This window comes from Mastomys coucha, unplaced genomic scaffold, assembly GCF_008632895.1.
Source record: "Mastomys coucha isolate ucsf_1 unplaced genomic scaffold, UCSF_Mcou_1 pScaffold14, whole genome shotgun sequence".
Lineage (NCBI taxonomy): Eukaryota > Metazoa > Chordata > Mammalia > Rodentia > Muridae > Mastomys > Mastomys coucha.
Genome location: NW_022196896.1, coordinates 66,828,587 through 66,841,424, shown reverse-complemented (window position 1 = coordinate 66,841,424; position 12,838 = coordinate 66,828,587). Strand labels below are relative to the sequence as shown.

Below are 12,838 nucleotides of genomic sequence, written 5' to 3'. Positions count from 1 at the left end.
CTTAGTCAAAGCAATAAAATAGGAGAAAGAAGTAAAAATAATATAAAGAGGGTAAATCAAAAGGTATCTTTATTCATAAATGATGTGATGGTATCATTAAATAACCCTAAGGACTTGACCAGAAAACTCGTGGATCTGAAAAATACTTAGAGCAAAGCAGCAGGCTATGAAATCAGTACACAGGAAGCCATAACTTTTCTATATAGTAATAATGTCTAAATGAGAAGGACAGGATGGGACTGCGAGAATCCCCACTTACACAGCCTCAAAAGTTATAATTAGGAATAAACAACCTAGGAAGTGAAGAAATATGCGATTAAAACTTCAAAACACTGAAAAAAGAAAAGAAATTGGGGAAAAACACCAGACGATGGAAAGACCCATCATGTTTATGGATTAGTAAAATCAATACTGAGAAGTGAGTTTATGGTCAAAAGTGATACAATCCCTCTTGAGCTTCCAATAACATTCTTCACAGAAATCGATAAAAAAAAAAAAAGGTCCTAAAGTGTATACAGAAACACAAAAGACCTCAAATACTAAAAGCAATGCCAAGCAGAAAAGGCGATGCTGTGGTTGTCACAATGCTTAATGTTGAACTACAGAGACACAACAGCAAAGCTGCATGGCACTGGCAGAGAGAGCAGGTATGCAATCCAGTGAAATAGGACGGAGGAGCCATAAGCAAGTCACACAGCTTCTATCCGCCAGTCCTTTCTGAAGAGTTAAATGCAGCAGAAGGACTGTATTGGTGAGGAGGGGTAATTAAGCCGTCACAGCCCAATGTGTGGTCCCACCCACCATTGACCAGCATTCTCTCAACCCTAGGCTCTCAGGCAAGGTTGTCTCTCAAGTTGTCTGGACTGTGAAATTGTTCCTTTTGCTAGGAAACTCTAATCTTCTCCTTCTGCTAGCATATCAGAAACTCTAATTCCTTGAAGTCCATTGTTTCCATAGTCTAGCAGCTAAGGGTGATAAGTTAACTCCACCGATGAAATGAGCCAGTTCAAACCAAATTAAAGTATAAAGGCCAGTTTATAGGGGACAGCTCTCCAGCAGATCACTGACCGCAAAGGAGGGGTTCAGAGTGTGAAGTCGCCCTGCAGAGGGAGACAAAGGGAAGTGGAAAGAGAAAGAGAGAAAGCTCCTGCAGAAAGAGAGAGGGAGAGAGGGAGGGAGGGAGGAAGGGAGAGAGAAGAGAGAAAGAGAGAGAGAGAGAGAGAGAGAGAGAGAGAGAAAGAGAGAGAGAGAGAACAAAATGTCTAGATTATTTAGTGAAGAGCCCCACTGGCTGAGAGGAAGCCCAGCCCCTAGACTGTAAAGTTCATTTTAGAGGGCAGGGTATACCAGCCATGCCCTATAACAGGTAGGGACTGAGTGAGGGCCACTGGGAGAACCTAGAGACCAGGTCCACTTTGTTATGTTAAATATGCACTTCAACCCCTTGTCCTAGGTCTGAAACACAACGTCCCAACCTTTTGCCCTTGAAGAGAACGTCTCAAAAGGTGGGCCATGAGTGTGTCTCTTGAGTGTCTTCATTTCTGCCTGAACGGTTACAATTTCCTTCCCTTTGTTCTTTGACCTCCAGCTTGAAGAATTTCGTGTGAAAATTCCTGAAACACGTTTGTGTCCAAAACATAGATCTTAAACACAAGTAGGAGCAAAGGTTGGAAGACATCCATCATCCATCATGATGGTAGTGGCTATCACCAAGCTCGTTTCTGATGTATGAGTCCATGTCATAATGCAGTAACAGGGTACTTGTTCGTTAAAGGCAAATAGATGCCGGCCAGGCTTCACACAGCAGAAGTGCCCACACAGCAGAGCTTTGGTACTGCCGCCATTGTTTCATCTGAATAAGAGTGGTTTTTAAAATCTCAGATGTAGAACCTGGGAAAGAACGACAGGAGACTCTGAATCCAGCCATCAGACCAGTCATTTTTATAGTCTACCTCCTGCACTGCTCTCTCTCTTTTCTCTGTCTCTTACTCTTTTTTCCTCTTTAAAAAAGTTTCCTCTCCCGTGATGTTGTTTTTGAATAGAAATGGCCCCTTTAGACTCTGTTTGAATGTTCCACCCAAAGGGAATGGCACTACTAGGAGGAGTGGTCCTGTTGGAGTGGGTGTGGCCTTAGAGTGGGTGTGGCCTTGTTGGAGGAAGTGTATCATTCTTGGGGTGGGCATCAGTCTTCTTCCTGCAGATCAAGATGTAGAACTCTCAGTTCCTCTAGCACGTCTGCCTATATGCTGTCACGTTTCCCACCATGATAATGGTGGGATTAACCCTCTGAAACTGTAAACCAGCCCCAATTATATGTTTTCCTTTATGAGAGTTGCCATGGTTACAAGATCTCTTCACAGCAACGGAACACCGACTAATATATCTCCCAATGAACACAGGCTGTCTGTCCGGCTTATAAGGTTTCAATGGCTCGGCCTCCTGCGAGATCAAACTGCTGGTCTTTGTCATCTGATAATGATGTCTCTTTTCACTCTGCCTTTCTCCCAAACTCCTTCATTCCTCTCCCCCTCTTTGTTTGGCCTCTACAATATCCCTTTTATCTGAACCTCATTCCTCTACCTCCTCTCTAGCAACATAATACTAATTATGAGTTTTCCTTTGCTTTTCCCCTTTCTCTCTTCCTTCAGACTCATACTGCACGGATATGTGTTACTGCACACAGTTCTATCTGTGGCCATTTACTCCCTAAGATTACTGGCCCTTAAGTGATAATTGTATTTTAGTTGACTATTGCTCTATGTTTACTCTTATGAACATAGGCAGGAAAAAAAGGTTGGGGGGTAGGAAGGGAGGGAGAAAAGGGAATAGGAAGGAGGTTAGGAAGGGAGGGAAGAAGAAAGGGAGGAAGAGAGGGAAGGAACTCATGAGTCAACAGTCTATGCTTGGAGGTCAACCTGAGAAAGTCAGCTCTCTTCTTTCACGGTGTAGCTTCCAGGAATAGAACTCAGGTCATCAGGCTTAACTGCAAGTGCCTTTACCCATGACTCACCTCACTGGTCCCAGTACCCTGTGCTTTAGTGCCATCTGGATAGTAGTGCCTGTTGCTGTGGACAGAATTCTGTACTCAGAATATCGAGCGTGGAGCCTGACAGCTTAAACTAACCAGGGAAAATACACCTCAGCCCTACTCCAACCCATCCTCCTAAGCATTACACCCTCATGACTGAAAGACTAAACATGTCTTAAATTAAAAATTGAACGGGTGACCTAACTCCTGACATGTAATTCCTAATGCAGAAGCATAAGCAGCATGGCAAGTGATAGATGTCTCCCAAAAGCCTGCCCGTCCCCAGTGGCAGATCCTAATGACCTTTAATTCCCGGCAAGAATTCAAAGTAAGGATGATGAATATGCTCAAAAAAAAAAAAAATCAAAACACATAGCTAAACTGCTGAATGAAGTCCAAGAGAATAAGAACAAACAGCTGAATAAGGAAGTCAGTCCAATATATGAAAGTGGAATCCAATAAAGAAATACTAAACGCCAGACAGAAAGGCACACATGTTCACACATTGTTACTTAGCCATGCCAGGAGTAGTTCTAGTGCAATAAGAAAACAAAAAAATGGAAAAATTAAAAAAAAAATCCACAGTTGATACTGAAATTATCTTCAGAAACTCTAAGGGCAGGTTAAATTTTTCCATGCCGTCAGAGTGTATTATTAGATAAATCATTATAAGTACAAAAGATCAGTTAGCTAGAATGCTCCCTGAGGGGAACCAAAATAGTACACACTTAATATTCTTCACAAATCAAAGCAGAGACCCTCAACATCTTGTTTCTCTGTGCCCCAAATGGTTCACGAGCACCCCCAATGGCTCATGAGCACCCCCAATGGCTCACAAGAACCTTGAAAACCAGCACGCTTACACATTCCCTCACACTCGGCAGATACTTAAATTGTTCAACAGAACTTCAATTATTAGCAAACAAGTGGCAAACAATAGCCCAGATGGTGCAACAGAAACCCAGTATCCTGGAGAGGCTTAAAGGGCAACCAGTTGCCAAAATGCAGTTAAAAGAACCCTGTATTAGTTGTTCATCTGATTGCTGTGACGGGATATACCTGACAAGAAGCCATTTAAGAGAGGAAGAGTTGGTAGTCAGGGGGAGCGTTCGGCTGTGGTGAGAAAGGCCTGGTGGTGGCTGGCAGGAGCAGAGGGCGTGGAGGCAGGAAAGAGAGGCAGCAGTTACATTGTGTCCACAGGAAGCAGACAACACTACTGTGTCCACACTTAGGAAGCAGCCAACACCAATTTTCTGCTCACTTTCCCTTTTCTCTTCAGTCCAAGGTCCCAGTGCATGGAATGGAGTCACCCGAGGTTGGGTAAGTCTCCCCACTTCAATTAACCCGATTTTAACAGTCCCCACAGCTATGCCCAGAGACTTTTCTTCTAGGTGATTCTAATCCTCTTAAGGTGACAACATTAACTACTTAACATCTGAATGGCTCAAAGTTCTCCAAACCAACAGGAAAGCAAAGCCAAGGTCTCCCAACTGGGGAGAATTTACCAAGTGTCAGACTCTCTCAAAAGTCTAAGACAGAAGTTCCAACAGTAGTTTCTCTGTTTCACCAAGTAGAGGTGAAAGCAGCTGAAGCCATCCAAAGTAAAGACAATAAGGATCCTGAAATAAGATGATTCCTACAGCTCCACGTTTGGGGTCAAGCTGTTACAAGGGGCTGATGCCCAAAATGTATATTTTCTTCTGACTCAACAAGCCAAAATTCTTAGTGGAATGTTTAGGGTCACAGGCTTGCTCTTGCCAGCCCTAACGAGCTATGCTCAGCTACCTGCCCTTAATATACCAATTTAACAGGTAAATAATCACTGTGCATATCAGAGCTCAGTTCATTCATTAAGTGAGACTTGGAGGCTAAAATGTGAATCTTCAGCATAGGAGGCCAGGGACATAAAGAGCATGTGAGAAGCTCTAAGGACCTAGAGTGCCTCCTGTACTGAGCAGTCATCAGGAACAACAAATGCAAAGATATTATTCGATTCTTAAACCATGGTTATAAGGAATAGAAGGTTCTGTGTATTAGCCATGGAGACCAAGAATAAAGCCAAAACTGTACAGGGACAGAACAAGCCCATACATCTCTAGAAAACCATATTCCAGGCTTCCAAACTAGAAAGCCTGCTGTACAAACCATGGCGTTAGTGTGCTGAGGGTCAGATGCTCTTAGATGCAGAATGTCCCCTGTCCCCTCCAGTAAGCCTGTTGGCAGCAATAGTGAAAAGTAAAGAAGAAAGGATACAGAGCAGTGGACCACGCCACCAGACAGAAAGCCTGATTAGGCCGAGCAGGATCAGGAACCCCAGCAACTCTCACAATTGAGAATGGCAGGAGTTTAAGTCTAGCCTCAACTGGGGTCCTGTCCTGGAACACATGGCCATGATACCCTATCAAAAGGACTGTGACAATTAGTCTCATCTGGACAACACCTGAAGTTCTTCCACAGGCAGATGAGGTATCCCTAATATCTCAGACCAAGCCAATGGAAAAACGTCTGCCTCTAGATCCCACCTCATCCCCAAATGTTTATAAGGTCCTATCACAAGGAATAAAGTACACAAGTTATTTCACCAAAGAGTATTTGAGAGTGCCTGTCTTACTGAGCTGTAACACTCCAGGGAGAAATTTTCTCTCCTGAAACTTTCATGGCTGGACCTCGACCTAGCCCAACCAGCCAGGTGTGCAAGCCTGACTGAAGCCATTTCCTGCTCAGTGTTCCCGACCTTGGCTCCTAGCTGGCTCCTGCATCTTGCTGTCTGCCACTGACTCTGAGACCCAGTAGCCCACCTTGCTCTGGCTTCCTCTTGGTGAACTGTAACTCTGGCCACTCCTACTGGGCCAGAGCCTCATGGATCCCCTCAGATCCCTGCAGATCCTTGCAGACCTGCAAAGGGAGAGTTATCCTTTGTGACCACGTTGGAAACAGGAATAAATAAAGAGGTCTAGTGACTCCCAACTCCAACTTTGGGGTCCTTACATAAGGACTTTAAGTTTAAAAAGAAGGCAAGATCTGGAGTCACCAGTGATTGTGAGCCTTTTGACATGGGTGATGGGAACCACATTTACCTCCTCTGGAAGAACAGCTTGGCTGTCTCTCCAACCAATCGAATTTGCTCAAGTGAGACAAAATTATTGACCACTTAAAACATGAGTATATTAAATATATGAAGTGAAGAACCCAAAGAAAAGAATCTGCAACGGGAAGAGCTAAGGGTTGAATAGCACTCAGTGGGTGGAGAGATGGGTCAATAGTTAAGGGAACTTACTGCATTGGCAGAATGCTCAGTTTAAGTTCCCAGTATCCACACGGTGGCTCACAACCACCTGTAACTCCATTCTGGTTTCAGGGGATCTGATTCTCTCTTCTGGCTCCCACAGGCTCCTGCATGCACATAGTGTACCCACATATACCTGTCGAGGTTCAGGACTCCTGCATGCACATGGTGTACCCACATATACCTGTTGAGGTCCAGGAGACACCCCACAAACCACACAAACACTGATCTCAGTCAGACAGGAAGGGTTCATTGAAAGCTCACCCTAAACCTGGTCGAGCAGGGTCATAGCTCAGAATTCAGGGGCTGAGGCTACTGCCCTGAACATTTCTCAGGACTAGCTTATAAAGGAAAAAGACCACAGTGAACTCATGTGCAGATGCAGGAAGTGCTGCCCGGTGATCGGCTCTGATTCAAGCTGTTTTGGCTAGCTAGGCAGACACATTCTAACTGACCTGTATTTTGATTGGTCCTAAGTGGAGCTTATGGTAGTCAAACTTCTTAAGATTAATAAGTCTCAGAACACACAGAACATAACCAGGTATGTGGTCAGCATGACCCTGCTCTGAGTCAAGTTATTTTTCTTGCATCGATGACTAGCAGACATATTACAACAGTAATATGAAATAGCTGGCAGGCATGGAACAAAATGGCTACAGCTATGCTAGGGGGCCGACCTCAACAACACATAAATTAAAGAATAGAACACAGATTTATAATAGAGGTCCATGGTGAAAGGAATGAAGTCCAACATACACATACACACTTCAGAAGAAAATGGCAAGCAGACATCGTGATTACAGAAGCAGACTGGACTCCCTTCCAAATTTTTGTTCAGATGCAAAAAACAGTGTTGTGGGATGCACCAGCCACGATGGTCTTGAGCAGCTTCGGTTCACACAGTGAGGGCTTCCAGGGACAGCATAGCAGACTTCCCCAGCTGGTCCCAGCAAATGGGCCCTATGAAAACAGCAAACAGAAGCTGCTGGGATGTTGTGGATGGCGAGAGAGTGTGGCATAGTAAGGATCCCATGTATAGGTCTGAGTGCTGCTGCTAACAAGGCTCTGAAGAAGCTTTCCAATCAAGCTAGCCCCAGTGTGGGGCTTAAAAGAAAAGATAGCCCATAAAACCAAAGGTGGACTTATGATCTCTACTGCAGAGGTCCCAAGATGTAAGGCTGACAGTTTGGACAAATGAAACTCTACATTTGGAAACAGCTGAGTCCTGGTCCAGATAAACAGGGCAAAATCCATACACACATAGAGTGTAGTAAGTTGTGGGCCACTACTGTGCTGCTGGTCATGTTTGTACACAGGCTTTGTCTTAGTCAGGGTTTTATTGCTGTGAACAGACACCATGACCAAGACAACTCTTAAAAGGATAACATTTAATTGGGGCTGGCTTACAGGTTCAGAGGTTCAGTCCATTATCAGAGGCAGGAACATGGCAGAATCCAGGCAGGCATGGTGCAGGAGGAGCTGAGAGTTCTACATCTTCATCTGAAGGCTACTAGAAGAAGACTGACTACAGGTAGTTAGGGTGAGGGTCACATCCATGGTGACACACCTACTCCAACAGGGCCACACCTCCTAATAGTGCCACTCCCTGGGCCAAGCATATACAAACCATTACAGGCTCCTCCTGTACTCTTAAAAACCTGGCTTCCTTTTGCCTAGAAGGTAGAAAACTATACTCCTTAACTTCCCATTCCAGCTAGGTGCTGACTGTATTCTAGTATCGCAGAATAGGCAAATCATTTTGATCCCGGTATTGCTTCTGTCTCTGTTGGAAGAACCATACACCTTCCCTGGCTTCCTTTTGCTCACACTATAAGTGTATAGTCCATCACAGTAGGGCACCATGAAGACAGGGCATTGGAGCAACCAGCCATATTGCATTCACAGCTAGAAAGCAGAAAGAGAAGAATGCTAGGCTTCAGCCAGCTTTCTCCTGTTTTCGACATCAGGTACCCCAGCCCAGGGAATGGTGATATCACCCACATTTGGGATAAGCCTTCCCACTTCAATTTACCTAGAGTAGGAATCCTCTGAGGCACACCCAGAGGCTTGGCTGTTTTGGTAACTCTAGATTCTGACAAGTTGCCATTCAGTTATTGCATCTAGAATGTCCACTCCAGAAGCTATTGTCACTAATGGCCGTTAAACATTTGAGATGCAACCAGTGTGTCTGAAAAACTAAACATTTTGTTTTAACTTAAACGTAGCTTTAAAAAAAAAAACCACACACAGTTGGTGGGTTTGAAATTAGACTGCACATCATGAAAGCCATGCTACAGTTGTGGGAAGGGTCTGGGGCTATTACCTTCTTGAGCCAGAGAGCTTATGTGAGCCAAAATTGGGAGATGTGTCTTGACAACTTAGAAGATGTATCTATTGGTCGGGAGGAGAGTCCTAACAAACACTTCGAAACTCATGGCTTTCGCTGTCAGTCAGACTTTCCAGCATGCACTTGTCTCAGGGTCCAGGAGATCACAGCTCAACACACATGGAACACCATGGAGCATCAAGCCTCCCAAACAGCATCATGTGGGAAGAGGTAGTCTCTAGCACAAGCTCTTTCAAAGTTCTTCAAAGAGTGTCAAGACTTTCCTTTCCTATGTCAACCCCCAACTCCATGAGTGGAGGATGAATTATATCAGCAGTGGAGTTAAAGAGTTCTGTCAGATCCTCCCCTGACTCAAGACCCCATTCAGAGTAGATCCATTCAAAGATACAATAGTTCTAAAGCCTTCATCCTTAGTTTTGCCTCAAAGTGAGCACCATCCTGCTGCCCAGCCTCTTTTGCCCTGTCTTTGTGTCTAATAAAGTGGGTCTCTCCCTAGGCTGGCTTCCTACTGAATGTTCAGAGCAACTCTGTACACTTCCAGCAGGAGATACATGAAAGTTCTGCTTAGCGTTTCTCAGTAATGATTCAAGCTTATTACTCACCCTGGGATAAAGAGACCACTAGGGCCTAGAATGTGGTGAGAGCCAGGTGGAGGGAAAATAGCATTCTATCAAGCTGAGAATCTCAGAGGAGGTGGTAATCTTGATGGCTGGCCTCTCTGGGGTATCTCCCCATTTGCCAATTTTTGTGTGAAACAGAGTAGGGGATGTACTTAAAAGCATCAGTTTTAAGTTTTCTCTTTGCTGGTATTGCTACACATTCCCTGGCACTTGGAGGAACAGATTTCACTTGGGAGGAGACCAAACTTTTTAAAAAAAAACCCAGAACCTTGCCCTTGGCGGTGACCTGAGCCACTTAGAAGAGAATCGTCAAGGCTCTGGTTGGAGGGCCTGTGGAAGCATAGGGTGTGGGGGACAGGGGTGTGCTGGCACCTGTTTCTTATAGGCACCTGCTGGGTTCTCCCATCTTCCCCCTTGTAGCTGCAGGATTAAGCAACATCCATCTCTTTGTGCCCCTGCTTAGTATGGTATCCCCTTGGAGGCAGGTTTCTTACCATTATATCCACAGTAAGGTCAAATATTTGTGGAAGGAGATCTGCTTGATTTAATCTGCTCTTCTCTAGTCATCTGTCTACAGGATGTGCCCTTGGATATCCCGAAGGATCCAGGAGCCAAAAGGAAGGAACAAAGTCTTCTATACATCCTTGTATTCCTCCCCCTGTGATATTTATAGCTACTCAACGAGGGGCATCCATACTCAAGACGCAGGCTTAAAGGTATCTACCAAGCTTCAGTACCTCATGGCCAAAGTGCAGGAGCTAGTCAAGAATGAGGCTCTGCCAACCAAGAAGAGCAGAATGATTGTACCCAAGTGTCTTAGATTGGGTCACTATTGTTGTGACAGAACAACATGTCCAAAGACACTTGGGGAGGAGGGTTTATTTGGTTTACACTTCTTCATCAGAGTTCATCACAGAAGGAAGTCAGGACAGGGACTCAAGCAGCGCAGGGACTTGGAGGCAGAAGCTGATACAGAGGCCATGGAAGGGTGCTGCTTCCCAGCTTGCTCCTCATAGCTTGCTCAGCCTGATTTCTTATAGAATACAAGCCCACTAGCTTGGGGTGGCCACATCCACAGTAGGCCACACCACACCAATCACCAATTAAGAAATGCCCTATAGGCTTGCCTACAACATAATCTTATGGAACCATTTTCTCAATTGAGAGTCCCTCCTCTCAGATGACTTTAGTTTGTGTCAACTTGCTATAAAACCATTCATCTAGCACACTAAAATGAAGTCCTGTCCAATCATCTTGACCATGCCCAGCAATGGGGTGCTCAACAGGTTATACTTACTAGTAGTCATATTAAACACTCTTAAAGGTTCACTCAATTTGCTGTGACTAGAACAGATACCTGGTGTAATCAACATGTAAAGACCTAAACCTTAGGTCAAAGTTTTAGAAATTTTATTTACAATCAAGTGAACCATTGCTTTTGTCTTCTGATTGAGTATGCCAGATGGTGTATCTTCAATAACCTAGAAACCTCTTATTCGTAACCATTTCTTAATGGTCCTATAACATTCAAGAACACCACTACCTTGGGGGAAAGTCTTTATCACATATACCTTTAGGATAGCAGTTCTCAACCTGTGGGTTGTAACCCCTCTGGGAATCAAAAGACCTTTTCACAGGGGTTGCCTAAGACCATTAGAAATATTTGACATTTACATTATGATTAATAGCAGTAACAAAATTACAGCTATGAAGTAGCAAGGAAAATAATTTTATGATTGGGGGTCAGCATAGCATGAGGGACTGTATTAAAGGGTTTCAGTGTTAGGAAGGCTAAGAGCCAAACTTTTGTCTGTTGGACAAGAGGTCATTCCAACATCATGGTGGAGAAGCCCAAGGCTCCAATGAAGACCTGAGAGGGCTGAGGTTCCAGGCCATGTCCAGTGCTGCACAGCTACTGTTTGAATATAGGTTATATGTTATGCTGTTAATGAGCATTACCAGATTTTAGAATGTGTTTGAATTGCTGGTATTTTTAGAGTTGATCCTAAGGCAGTACTTAGAAGGTGCCTGTGAAGCATCAAGTAGAAAGTGTTCTCTTATGAATCTGTGTGTCTTTCAGAGAATAAAGGCCACTTGAGATATACAGGAAGAGCCAAGAATATGCACACACCTTGACCTATGAAGTCACAGTGATTCACGCTGGTTACTCAAGCTGCTTGCTCACACAGCCCCTCCAGAGGAAGCCGGCCATCACAGGCATCCTGGAATTAGGCTCTAGAAAGAGGACTTTTTGAGAGTCTGGAATCTATTTTTATAGCAATGAGCACAGTCACCTTTTTCACATCAAATGGTTCTAAAAGCCATCAGAACGCCTAGCCATCCACTGTTGTGCCCAGGAAGGGGCATGGTGGCCTTGTGAGTCTGTGAAGTGCCAAGATGAGTCATGGAAAAATTGAAAGGACAAGTGAATCAGAAATTGCTACAGTAAGTCAGCCTCACACTCTGCTTTTGAGGTACAGTGAGGATCTGACAGGATTCAACTGCCCACGCCCAGCCCGATCTCTTACTAATCAATCCTTTGCCTCCTGAGGGCCCCTGTTCTCACTTTAAAGCAAGCAACGCCAGACTGCTGTGATTATTTGAGGGTAATGGGAAGGGTTCGGCTTTTCCTGCTGCCTAGAGTTTTTGTTCTCAAAGTCTAAAGATCACAGGAAAAATTAAAGACCACGGTGAGGAAGCAGGAGCCAAAAATACCTGTACCCAGCCATGTTCTCCTTTTTTATTCACTCCAGGACTTAGCCCATGGGACAGTACCAGCCACATCGAACCTCAGTCCATCTAACCTATATGACCCCTCACAGACCTGCCCAGAGTTTGTTTCCATGGTGATTCATCTGTGTTTCCTGTTTGCTTTTTAACACATAGATTCTATACGTTTTATCATAACTGTACTGTCTTTTGTTTATTTCTCTATTTCAAGTGAGTTACTTTTATGATTTCAAATTCTAATTATTCACTAGTGATAATCAGAAAACAAAGTCACTTCGATATCTTAGCCATTTATCCTACAAACTTGCACGTTCACTTATAATTACATTTGTGTCAATTTGAAGGATTATAGTTTTTACAAAGACAGACTACCTGCAACTAAAGACATCTTTATCTCTCTTTTTTATTTCATTTTATTTTTATGGCTATAACTACTATCTCTAGTGTGTCGTCTAATAGAAGCAACAGATGAGGACATCCCTCATCCTTGCTCTTTGTTAAGGATGAAATGTGTCTTAATTACTTTTCTATCACCATGACCATGAAGGTAACTTTTTACAGAAAGCATTTAATCTGGAGGTTCCAGAGTGTTAGAGTTCATAACTATCATGGCAGGGTGTATGGTGGTGACAGACAGGCATGGCACAGTTGTTTACATCTGATCCACAAGCACCAGGATGAGAGAGGAAGGTACCTGGGAAAGGCATGGGCATTTGAAACCTTGAATCCCATCCTAGTGACACACCTCCTCCAACAAGATCACACCCACTATTCCTTCTCAGGCCAATCTGGTGGGGAGTACTTATTCATTTGAGGTTCCTTCCTTC

General features: G+C 44.1%; 1 long non-coding RNA gene across 2 annotated transcripts; it reads left to right on the top strand.

Annotated features, from left to right (window-relative positions):
- Positions 1-641: 641 nt before the first annotated feature.
- On the top strand, positions 642-12,185 carry LOC116089137. Of its 2 annotated transcripts, XR_004118177.1 has the most exons (5): positions 642-751; positions 1,454-1,505; positions 4,308-4,348; positions 9,845-9,997; positions 11,362-12,185. It is a non-coding gene; the product is annotated as an uncharacterized LOC116089137 (long non-coding RNA). The 2 variants fall into 2 exon arrangements; XR_004118176.1 differs by lacking the exons at positions 642-751; positions 1,454-1,505 and adding an exon at positions 2,349-2,420.
- The last annotated feature ends 653 nt before the right edge of the window (positions 12,186-12,838 follow it).